Source organism: Crinia signifera, chromosome 3, assembly GCF_055691185.1.
Source record: "Crinia signifera chromosome 3, ASM5569118v1, whole genome shotgun sequence".
Lineage (NCBI taxonomy): Eukaryota > Metazoa > Chordata > Amphibia > Anura > Myobatrachidae > Crinia > Crinia signifera.
Genome location: NC_139219.1, coordinates 57609637 through 57621414, shown reverse-complemented (window position 1 = coordinate 57621414; position 11778 = coordinate 57609637). Strand labels below are relative to the sequence as shown.

At 50.0% G+C, this 11778-nt stretch overlaps 1 long non-coding RNA gene across 1 annotated transcript; it reads left to right on the top strand.

Moving 5' to 3' along the window:
• Positions 1-712: 712 nt before the first annotated feature.
• LOC146062493 (uncharacterized) lies at positions 713-6463 on the top strand. The gene is made up of 4 exons (XR_014471355.1): positions 713-949; positions 5702-5858; positions 5943-5985; positions 6095-6463. It is a non-coding gene; the product is annotated as an uncharacterized LOC146062493 (long non-coding RNA).
• Positions 6464-11778: the final 5315 nt, after the last annotated feature.

The window sequence follows — 11778 nt, the reverse complement described above, 5'->3', positions numbered from 1 at the left end:
ATATTAAGCATTCTAATACACTAAGATCACATCCTCTTTTCTTTAAAGATAAGCGCTGTACGCTTCAATGCAACAATTAACAACGTCGTATTAAGAACATCATCTAACACGTTTCAATGAGTCTCTCAGGTCTGCGTATTTCCCTTTTGGGTCTTTCACACATAGTTTGTGTTTCATCGACCATGTTGGACCTTTCTAAAATCGTGGTTTGTTCACCATTATCATCATACATGTCAGATGAAGGGTATTCTTCAGTCATGTTGTCTTCATTATGGTTAGGTTGAGATCTTAAATTCACCCGATTTCTTCTTACTTCCGTTCCACACTCTGTACGTATAGTATAGGATCTTGGTGCTACTTGTGCTTGCACAATACCTTTCTGAACCAGTGGTGCAAGTATGGCGGTACGGGGTGGTACGGCGTACCAGTAAAACATATTGTGCCGGTACCCCGTACCGCCATAACAAATACCCCCTGAACTGCTTACTGCGCATGCGCGCATATGTAATTGTCGGGGGGCGTGGCCTCTGCCGCCCGGCCACAGTGTGGTAAGTAAAGCTGGGGGCGGGGCCTGCCGGGGATACCTCGCAGATAGGCACCGCGGGGTTGTTCGTCAGCTATAGCAGTTAATGAGAGAGTGACCCGGCTCAGCTGCCAGGAGTTCAGCTTCTGTGAAGCTGACTCCGCCCACCGGTCTCCGTGCTATCAGCCCTACCTGCCGTCTGCTGTTCAAAGTTCCTGCTCCTCTGCCTGCTCCGTGCTTTAGCCTTGCCTGGCCAGCCCTCTGCCTGCTGAGGCAGCCACACTGTCAGTGTGGTCTCCGTGCTTCAGCCCTGCCCAGCTCTGCAGTTTCACTTCCTGCTCCTCTGCCTGCTGAGGGACAGCCTCCCTCCACCACACTGCCCGGGGCCTGTTCCATGTTCTTCCCAGGAAGGATCCAAAAATATGGGTGAGTGTTGTGTACTGGGAGAGCAGATGTGTGTGTAATGTAATAGGGTTGGGGGGGGGGGGGGGGGTGTTTGCTGTGTATATAGTTTTATAGTGCTGTGTGTACTACTAGGTGTTATAGGGGGGGGGGGTGTTGTTTGGTGCTGTGTATACTAGGTGTAATATGCAGGGGCTGAGTATAATGTTGTTTGGTGCTATGTATACTATGTGTAATTTTGGGGCTGTGTATAATGTTGTTTGGTGCTATGTATACTATGTGTAATTTTGGGGCTGTGTATAATGTAGTATTGTGCTGTGTATACTAGCTGTAATATGCAGGGGCTGTGCATTATGTAGTATTGTGCTGTGTATACTAGGTGTAATATGCAGGGGCTGTGTATAATGTAGTATTGTGCTGTGTATACTAGGTGTAATATGCAGGGGCAGTGTATAATGTAGTATTGTGCTGTGTATACTAGGTGTAATATGCAGGGGCTGTGTATAATGTAGTATTGTGCTGTGTATACTAGGTGTAATATGCAGGGGCAGTGTATAATGTAGTATTGTGCTGTGTATACTAGCTGTAATATGCAGGGGCTGTGTATAATGTTGTTTGGTGCTATGTATACTATGTGTAATTTTGGGGCTGTGTATAATGTAGTATTGTGCTGTGAATACTAGGTGTAATATGCAGGGGCAGTGTATAATGTAGTATTGTGCTGTGTATACTAGGTGTAATATGCAGGGGCAGTGTATAATGTAGTATTGTGCTGTGTATACTAGGTGTAATATGCAGGGGCTGTGTATAATGTAGTATTGTGCTGTGTATACTAGGTGTAATATGCAGGGGCTGTGTATAATGTTGTTTGGTGCTATGTATACTATGTGTAATTTTGGGGCTGTGTATAATGTAGTATTGTGCTGTGTATACTAGCTGTAATATGCAGGGGCTGTGTATAATGTTGTTTGGTGCTATGTATATTAGGTGTAACGGCAACAAAAAAATACACTCCTATTTATTCAATGTTTCGGGGATGTGCTCCCCTTCATAATACCCCATTCACACCAGAAATGCAGGGACAAACCCGGGAATTCAGTTCACGGGACAAGCAGGGACATTCCCCGGTTTGGACCCATTCACACCAGAAATGTCCCTGCATTTTCTGGTGTGAGAAGGGGGCGGGAAGGAGGCCGGCAGGAGGTGGGGAGGAGGCGGGCAGTCGGCGGGCAGGCGGCGGGATGGCGGCGGAGGTGGGGAGAATACTCACCCCGGTTGCTGGTCCTCCGTGCAGGCCAGGGATCCACACAGGCGGCGGCGCAAATGACGGGACAGGCTGCGGATGAAGATGACGCAGCTCTCCGGCGTCCTCACTGCCACCGGAGAGCTGCGTCATCATCATCCACCGGCTGTCCCGTCATTTGCGCCCGCCGCCTGCATTAATTCCCGTCGGACAGGACACGGAGGACATGGCGACCCGGGTAAGTATACCCTGTACCTTTCACACCAGCCAGGTCCCCGGGTTGAACCCGGGAACAACCCTGGTACCTAGCTGGGTTAAAATTTGCCTGGGATTTTGTCCCGGGAACCTTTCTCACCAGCGCTAGTACCGGGTTGTTCCCGGACTCAACCTGGGAATTTAGGCTGGTGTGAATGGGGTATTAGGGGACATACAAACACAGAATCCCACACCAATGCATATAGATTTGTTTTTGCATTAGACAAAGACAGATAGATTTTACCTGCCATTGCAGGATGCACACCTGAGTGGCAATAAAAAGGTGGCCCCTTGGGCCGAGCTTGATACTCGTGCAAATGTGCGCAGCATTCATCTAACACCTGCAATCTCCCTGAAACTGATTTTCAAAAGTAGACTCTCGTTCCCTATTGTTGCCAGCTAACTTGAGGGGATGCTTTCCTCGCCTGTGGTCAGGGTGAGCGTCTGCTAAGAGGTGGATTAGGAGAGTTAGAAGACCAATAGCTGCCAGTGGGAGTATTTTCTATTCTCATGGAAGAGGCTCGGCGGTGTGCTCTGGACGGACAGGGACTTTCCAGAAGAAAAGCCATAAAAGTGCCAGTTTTAGCAAAGGGGAGTCCTTGTGATTTCGGAGTAGTTCCCATGATCACATTAAGCAAGTGACATCATTATCTCAGCACCTTGGGTGTAAGTAACTGGGATAACATGTGTGCATTGCAGAACTCATTCAATGCATTGACCACAAACTACACAGCTAATGACATGCAGTTATTTCCACTTGCTTTAGTTAATATGGATGTTGTGCAGTTTTCTTGCACCAGTTCGCTCCTTCTTTGCAGCTTTGCTAAACATACCGTAAAAAGACTGGGGGTATATGTGTGGCACTGTGGGGACATATCTGGCATTGGGGGCATACTTCGCACTGTGGGGGCATATGTGTGGCACTGTGGGGGCATATCTGGCATTAGGGGCATACTTTGCACTGTGGGGGCATATGTGTGGCATTGTGGGGGCATATCTGGCACTGGGGGCATAACTAGCACTGTGGGGGCATATGTGTGGCACTGTGGGGGCATATGTGTGGCACTGTGGGGCATATGTGTGGCACTGGGGGCATACCTAGCACTGTGGGGGCATATCTGGCACTGGGTGCATAAAGTTTTGTCATGTAGCCACTCCCCCTTGTGTCATATGACCACTCCCATTTTTTGACGCGCGCCTTCGGCGCGCAGCACAGTACCACTAAGTCATTTTTTCTACTTGCACCACTGTTCTGAACCCAAATACCTTTCTCGTGATCTCTGAGACGGACTTGGTCACTCGATTTTAGATCAGATAAGCTTTTTGTTCGCCTGTCATGAAACAGTTCTGTTTCGCCTGTTTACGTTCCTTACTCAGTCTGACCAACGCTGAGTTATGTGTATTAAGCAGTTCATCATGTATCGGGAGATTTGCTCTAATCCTCCTTCCCATAAGCATTTGTGCAGGAGAAAGCCCATTCTGTAATGGTGTACTGCGGTAGAGTTAAAGACTTTTGTAGAAATCTTCTTCACCTTCTTGAGCTTTTTTCATGAGACTCTTTACAGTTTTTACTGAACTTTCCACCAACCCATTTGAGCATGGATAGTGGGGACTTGACGTAGTATGGACAAATTCCCACTCAGCATCATCAAATTGTCTAAATTCAGCACTGGAAAACTGAGGACCATTGTCAGTGAACCCTTCCATAGGAACACCATGCCTTGCAAAGATTGACTTCATGCAATTGATTACAGCTTTACTATTATACCCCATTCACACCAGAAATGCAGGGACAAACCCGGGAATTCAGTTCCCGGGACAAGCAGGGCGTGAAGGAGGCCGGCAGGAGGTGGGAAGGAGGCGGGCAGGCGGCGGGATGGCGGCGGAGGTGGGGAGAATACTCACCCCGGTTGCTGGTCCTCCGTGCAGGCCAGGGATCCACACAGGCGGCGGCGCAAATGATGGGACAGGCTGGGGATGAAGATGACGCAGCTCTCCGGCGTCCTCACTGCCGCCGGAGAGCTGCGTCATCATCATCCACCGGCTGTCCCGTCATTTGCACCCGCCGCCTGCGTGGATTCCCGTCCAGAAAGCACACCGAGGACACGGCAACCCGTGTAAGTATACCCTGTACCTTTCACACCAGCCAGGTCCCCGGGTTGAACCCGGGAACAACCCTGGTACCTAGCCGGGTTGAAATTTGCCCGGGATTTTGTCCCGGGAACCTTTCACACCAGCGCTAGTACCGGGTTGTTCCCGGACTCAACCCGGGAATTTAGGCTGGTGTGAATGGGGTATTAGTTGTATGTAGTGTATTCACCTCAGGGTAGTTAGAGTAATAATCAGACACGACAATGTACGTTTTCCCATTACAAGCAAACAAATCTGCGCCAACTTTCTGGTACAGTCTCTTTGGCACTGCATGAGGACTCAGTGGCTCGACTTGTTGTTTCGGTCTATACGTAAGACATAATTCACATGCAGCTGTAGTCTGTGCTATGTCTTGGTTCATTCTTGGCCAATACATAACTTCACGCGCTCTCCACTTACATTTTTCTTCTCCTAAGTAGCCTTCATGTATCTTGCACAGCATAGTTTTTCTTAGTCGTGCAGGTATGATAAACCTATTGCCTTTGTAAATAATACCATCGACAACTGTAAAGTCACTGCGGTATATCCAATAATCATGAATAGACAGCGGGCACGCATGTTTTCCTGCTGGCCAACCTTTCAGAATGATATCTTTCAACACTTTCATTGTGTCATCTGTCTCAGTTTCTTTCCTAATCTGTTCTTGTATTACAAGAGACACTGGTAGAGAAGCTACAATCAAATTAACATAGGCTTCTATCTCTTCATCCATCAGACTTTTGGAACCTTTACTTTTGTCCACAGCACGAGAAAGTGTATCAGCGATGTACATGTATTTACCGGGACAGTACAGCAAGTGTACATCATATTTCTGTAGTCTGATAAGCATTCGTTGAATTCTCATGGGACAGTCATGTAATGATTCAGTCATGATAGTAGCTACCAATGGCTTGTGGTCAGTCTCCACTGTAAATGTTTGACCATACACAAATTGATGAAATCGCTCACATGCATACAGTATGTGATCACTAGAAGTTCTTTTTCTATCTGAGCATACCTTGTTTCAGCACTTGTCAGTGCTCTTGATGCATAAATTACTAGTTGCCATGTATCCTCATGTTCTTGTAACAACACTGAGCCAAGGCCAAATTGCGAAGCATATGCTGAAATTCTTATTCTTTTCGCAGGATCAAAGAATTTTAGCACCGGTTGCTCTGTATCGATCTGTTTCAAGTTTTGCCAACTTTCTTCTCGTTCACGTGACCACATCCCCTAGTTATCTTTGTCCAACAACCATCTAAGAGAGGCTGTTCGTTCAGAGAGTTGAGAAATAAACTTTCCTAAGTAAGTAATCATTCCTAGGAATCTTCTGACGTCGTCTTTGTTGTTAGGATGTTCCATGTTCACTATGGCTGATATTTTCCTCAGGTCTGGTTTTACACCTTGATCCGAGACCACGTCGCCCATAAAGGTAAGTGTATTCCCGCCAAATTCACATTTGTCCTTGTTTAGCTTTAGATTCATTTTCTTGACAAGTTCCATTACTTGACTCATTCTAGAATCATGCTCATCTATTGTAGATCCCCAGACATCAGCATGCCGGTTGGAGGAGCACACTGCAGGCTTTGCAGACACTGAGTATCACAGCCTTACAGACTGCTGCAGGATCTTTCAGACTCTGAGAGCACTAGCAGTCCAAGTTATCCCACTTCTGACACCATGTTTTGTTCATATGTTTGTAAATCCAGTCATAAGGACACAGAGACATGTGAGTTCACTGCTGTGCTGTCTTATTCCATCCAACTCCAGACACACTGCCTCAGGACCATCCACTTCCCAGCATCCCCCTGATCCTAGGGACCATCACCGAAGATTCAGGCTTACACATATTAGTAAGGGAGTGTCTACAAATATTAATAATTCTAATACACTAACATCACAAGGTTGAAGAGGAGCAAATATTCATTACTACTGTACTCCATTTTTGCATGTCTAAATTAATACACAATAACTAGTTTGCAATGTGTAAGGGGATTTTTTTATAGTTCTAATTACCATTTTGCATGTGTACTGAAGCTTCTTTTCATCTTTAAATCAGAGGATATATTAAGTATGCAGCGGAACTCATCATCAGTAATGTTTAATTAGTAGTATATGTAAATTCTTCCTGTTGCTGGAAGTAGGGTAAAAGTGAACAGAAGGTCATGTAACCTAAGCTGAGCACATAGCACGTCCCAATGGTCTTCTCATTGATTTATAAGTGCTGGAATCTTTAGAAAATACAGAGTAACATCTGGATGCCCCACGTAATTAACACGTATTACAGTGGACACTGCTGGAAGAAAGAACCACGAATGCTGATTAAGCACTGAGTGAGCATAAACCCCTGATGGTTCCCCAGGTTACGCTGGAAGGTCAGCTGATATGTTAATAGGATGGGCACAAGGCCTATCAGAGCTGTGGGAGGAGTATAGACAGGGAAGAAAAGGAACATACTCACAGGAAGTTCTTCCTCTGTCTGAAAAAGCTGTAGCTGGATCAGGCAAGCGCTGCTTTGCAGCAATAAAAATTCTGTTTTTTCTGTGCAAGCTTTCTTATCTTTACATTCTGCTCTTTCCTCTTCTGTCTCCTCTTCATAGATCTGTCCCTCTATTCTCAACTGTCCCTCTCTGACTGTTGGAGCCATGGCCTACCGGCCGCGTAGGACGACCCGCCCGCCCGCCCGCCTTGCTGATGCTGGGGAGGCGGATTGGGAGGCTGCGGGGCCTAGCGGCGCGGTCCCTGGTGGTTCCAGTGGTGACCGGAGGGGATCGCGGCGGGGTCCTGCGGCTCCTGCGCCGCCCGCGCGTCATAGCGCGATGGTCGCGGCGCCGGCCGATGACGCGGCCCGGCGCCGGACCTCGCGTAGTGGAGACGCAGGCCGCGGCACGCGCGGCAGGGGTCGCGGCGGCCAGGGGGGGTCGGGCAGGGGTAGAGCCCGTGCCGCACAAGTACGCGGAAGAGGGCTAGGCCCCCGCACAAACGCTGGCGCGGCCGCTAGGCCTGGATCGCGGCCTTCCGCCCGGTCCAGCGCCAGAGGCGGATTCGCGCCAGTGAGACAGCCCACCTCCACTCAGCCCCATGATCCTAGGGCCTTGCCCGGCCTCTGCCCCTCATCCAGTCCCATCCTGGCTTCCAGGCTGACCCAAGGGGGTCTCCCCTCCGGAGCCCCCCTCTCCCACCTTAATAGACCAGGTAGAGGCCGTGGGCGAGCCAGGGGAGGAGGTCAGGGGCCGAATAGGGCCCAGATGGTGCCAGCAGCCCCCGCTGGCACCCCTAGGGGCCTGAGCATACTGCTGTGCAAAATCTCTGCTGGGATCTGGGTAGGTGTTCCGCAGCAGCCATGTTATTCAGCTCTCATGCAGTGCATAGGAGGCAGTGCATGATTGCTGCCACAAGGGGCACGGCTGAGCTCAGACATGGTCTAGACTCTGCGGATCTACTGGTGACTCGTGAGTCATGTAAATAGTTCAGTAGTTCAGTTAGTTCCCTTCCTACAGATCCCTAGACTAATCTCGGACTCATACAGCCATAATGTGGCTGTACAGTGCCTCTGGGCGGCCATGTGTGGTACTGCCTTGCTCAGGCACATGTATGGAGCTGAGCCATAGTTTGCACTGCCATGCTGCCTTCATATTAGGTCACGAGTTACACTCCCAATCATGTATTGGATGTTATATACTGTAGCTCTGTTTACTCTACAGGACAAAGAGGGATAGGTATGAACCTTCATAATACATAAAGTGGAGCAGTTTCCCCTAGCAACCGATTGGCTTCGGTCACATTTAGGCTGTGGAAGATAAATGACAGAAACTGACTGGATATTTTGCAAACTCTTTACTTTGTCTCTCTCTAAAGTCAGTTACATTGGGGAAAAGGGACATGTTAAATACTGTATTTTAAAGCAAACTAGTGACAGTATATTACTCTGAATTTGGGTATTTTATTGCATATTATAGAAGTTGAAATAATAACCAAAAGGGGATAAGTTTGGCAGAGCTAAACAAAGAATAGGTCCCTATAGTGCGCTTTCGCACTGCCTAAACGCTCCGCAAGCTGTATTTAAGGCGGTATTCGAGACAGGTCTGAGCCTTGACATTGCAGTAGATGGCCGCTTTGAATGCCATTTGAATACCATTCACATCAATCAACCCGTTTGATCCCCTCAACACGTTTCAGGGCAGTAGGTAGGGGACGGGTCTGTAGTCTGATGTTTGTTTTCTGCTAAATACCGTGTCGAGCCACTCTCACTGCATAACAATGGCCCTAAAACGTGTAGGACCGCTTTGGAATATCGGTCATCTTTCACTGGTAAATCAACTCTGCACTTTCTGTTTGCCTTAAACGTGTTTAAATTGTGAAACAACGGCAATATTCCGTTCAGCGCAGTGTGAAGGGGGTATAAGGGTGCTGTATAATTCACTGCTTCTAAAATAGGTTTAAAAAATCAGATTATTCCCATCTGATCATCCTAACGAGAATATTACTCCTCCAATGAGCTAGTATAAAAACCCCTGCTCTGCGGGTAATAAGTTAGTCTGGTGCATCTAGTTCTAATCACTCCTCCCAGTCTCTGATGGTATAGTGAGCCGGACGGACTGCCGTAGGTAGGCTCGAGTGGAGGTCGTCCCGAATATAAGACTAAGCACCTAAGTCTACATCACATACTGGGAAAGCTTATTGACTCGAGTGGGACCCTCATTTGAGTATAAGCCGAGACGGGCTTTTTCGGCATTAAAAATGTTATCGGAAAGTGAGCTTATACTCGAGTATATATATATGGTAGTCTTCTGAGCTAATCTTTTGGGTGAACTAGATCGTAATGAATTAGTCAAAAAATTAACTAGATTTCCCATCACTAAGGGGTAGGCCGCGGCAATGGCGCCAGGACCTCCTGGCAGCCCGGGGGGTTTGGGCAGAGCTAGTGCCCATGGCGCAACTACCCCGGGGGCGGCAGGGCCGCTGGGATGATGCCACTGCCCAGTCCCCGACATTGGGGAGGTACAGCATCTTGGCGCGATGGTTAACGCCATGGGCAGGCTTCGACTCCCATAAGGGGCACCACCATATTATATAGTGAGGCCGTTAGAGGCAGGGGGCGGGGTGCTACTGCCACGATCACTGCACGCCCCTCTGGCATTCCTGGCAGTACAGATGGTGGAATGGTTAGCATCACTGCCTCACAGCACCGATGGCATTGGTTTGGTTCCCACCATGGCTCCAACGGTGAGATGCTTGTATATTCTCCCTTTAGACTGGCCTGCGGGGTGACGTGTGACAGGGATGTAGGGCTGGTAGTGCAGGCTACCGGGGACGGCCACCCCCCTTCCCCTATTGTGGGACCCCAGTCTCCTGTCCATCCCCGGGGACATGCCTTCTGCAGGACCGGCCAGGCGACGATGGCTGCGGAGGACCGGGCTGGTCCCTCAAGGCAGCGCTGAAAGGGGGTCTCGGGTAGTTCCCGAAAATACTTCCCCTTTGTTGGGCTGGCGCGGTGTAGGGCCCCTGCCACCTACTGCCTGTAAGAGAGTACAGCAGTTTATGGCCCCCCTTGTGAATTCCTTCATGGACCGCAGGTCTGGGCTTTCCCCTACTGGGGCTCTGCCAGCTCCCAACCTTGTTATTTTGCCTGCCCTGATGAGCTGCCTGGGGTTACAGCCTCTTCAGTGTGGCGCCCGTAATTGTGTCCCCAACGTGTGCAGTGGCACAGGAGCTCAGGCCGTTTGCCACTTAGGCCTCACAGGGCGGACCAGATCCTCCTCCGGTGGTTGTTCCTGGAACTCGGCTGTTGGGACCCCTGGCATGTCCACAGAGGTGAGCCTCATGCCGGAGGCAGGCACTTCAGATGATTAGCATGGAATGGAGGGGCTAGCCATGAGGGCTATCATGCCCGGGACATTGTGGTGCCATCAGGAAGGATGGCACGAGGGGGAACAGTTTAGGCTGTCTGCCCCTCATGCAGGTAAGACACCTGGTGCGGCTATGGTGGCCGTTGTCTGGAGTTGGTACTCCTTGGGGCGTTGTTGCCTCATTACGCAGGATGCTGGCAGGGGTGCCTTTCTTTTGTATCGGCATGGTAGGGCGAACCCGTCCCGGTCCTTTCTGGTGCCCAGTGCGTTGCGTGGACGGCTGCGCGCCTCGCCGGCGCTCCCAGACTGCAGGCGACCAATTGATTTGACATTGCTCCCAGCCTTGCTGGGTGCCCTGAGGGACATTTTGCTGGCCTGACTATGAGGTCCTGCTGTTCCGAATGGCGTATGCAACGGCGTATCATGGTGCCTTCAGGTTTGGGGAGCTGGTGGCGCCGTCAAAGCGAATGCCCTCACCACTGACCGTGGATGACCTGGTGGTCCATGTGGATTCGGTGCTATGTCACCTGCGACGATCTAAGACGGACCAGGCTGGGAGGGGGCGGTGGCTGTCCTTGCTCCCGTGCACGGTGGAAAGGGCGTGCCCTGTGACGTTGGTCTCGGCCTTCGCCCAGGTGCGCCCGGACCTTCCAGGCGCATGGCTGATGCACGAGGATGGGTCACCGCTCACCAAATACCAATTCTGTCACGTCTTGGGACGGGCGCTGGAGGCCACGGGTCTCGATCCTAAGGAATTCGGGTCTCATTCCTTTAGGATTGGGGCTGCTACCTCGGCGGCTGCGGAGGGCCGCTCCGACGCAGAGATTCAATCTCTGGGTCGATGGCGCTCGGCAGCATTCCGGAGGTACATTCGGCCAGCTTTATCTGTCACTTTTCACCATGGTCGACTGGACGCATAAGCGCTCGTCAACTTACAGTGGGGGCCTTGAGGTGTGTTTTCACATCCGTCTGGGGGCACAATTCGGCTATAATTACAATCTGGCATGGCGTACCTGTTAGTTTACTCCAGACGGTGTGTTTTGTGCCTCAAGAGCTGGTCGGCCACGGTTTTTCTCATTCCTCTCTCTAACAAGCGTGGGAATGCATGGTATGCAAGCTTGTCGACAGCCTTCTAACCTCTTTATAAATATTTCAGGTCGACAGGACGTTAAGTCCATTTGGATGATTGGACATTCCTTTGTCTATTGGGCTTCCAGGGCAAACATAGTATCTGATGTACGCGTGTTTGGTCAAGCTGGGGAGGTTAGGTGGCTGAGTGAGAGAGAGGTATGCTATGAAAAGGGCTGCAGGCTGGGCTGATTCGAGCCCTGAGAAATGTTGGGGTCCCGAGAGTCATCATATTTCCACCTGGGTGG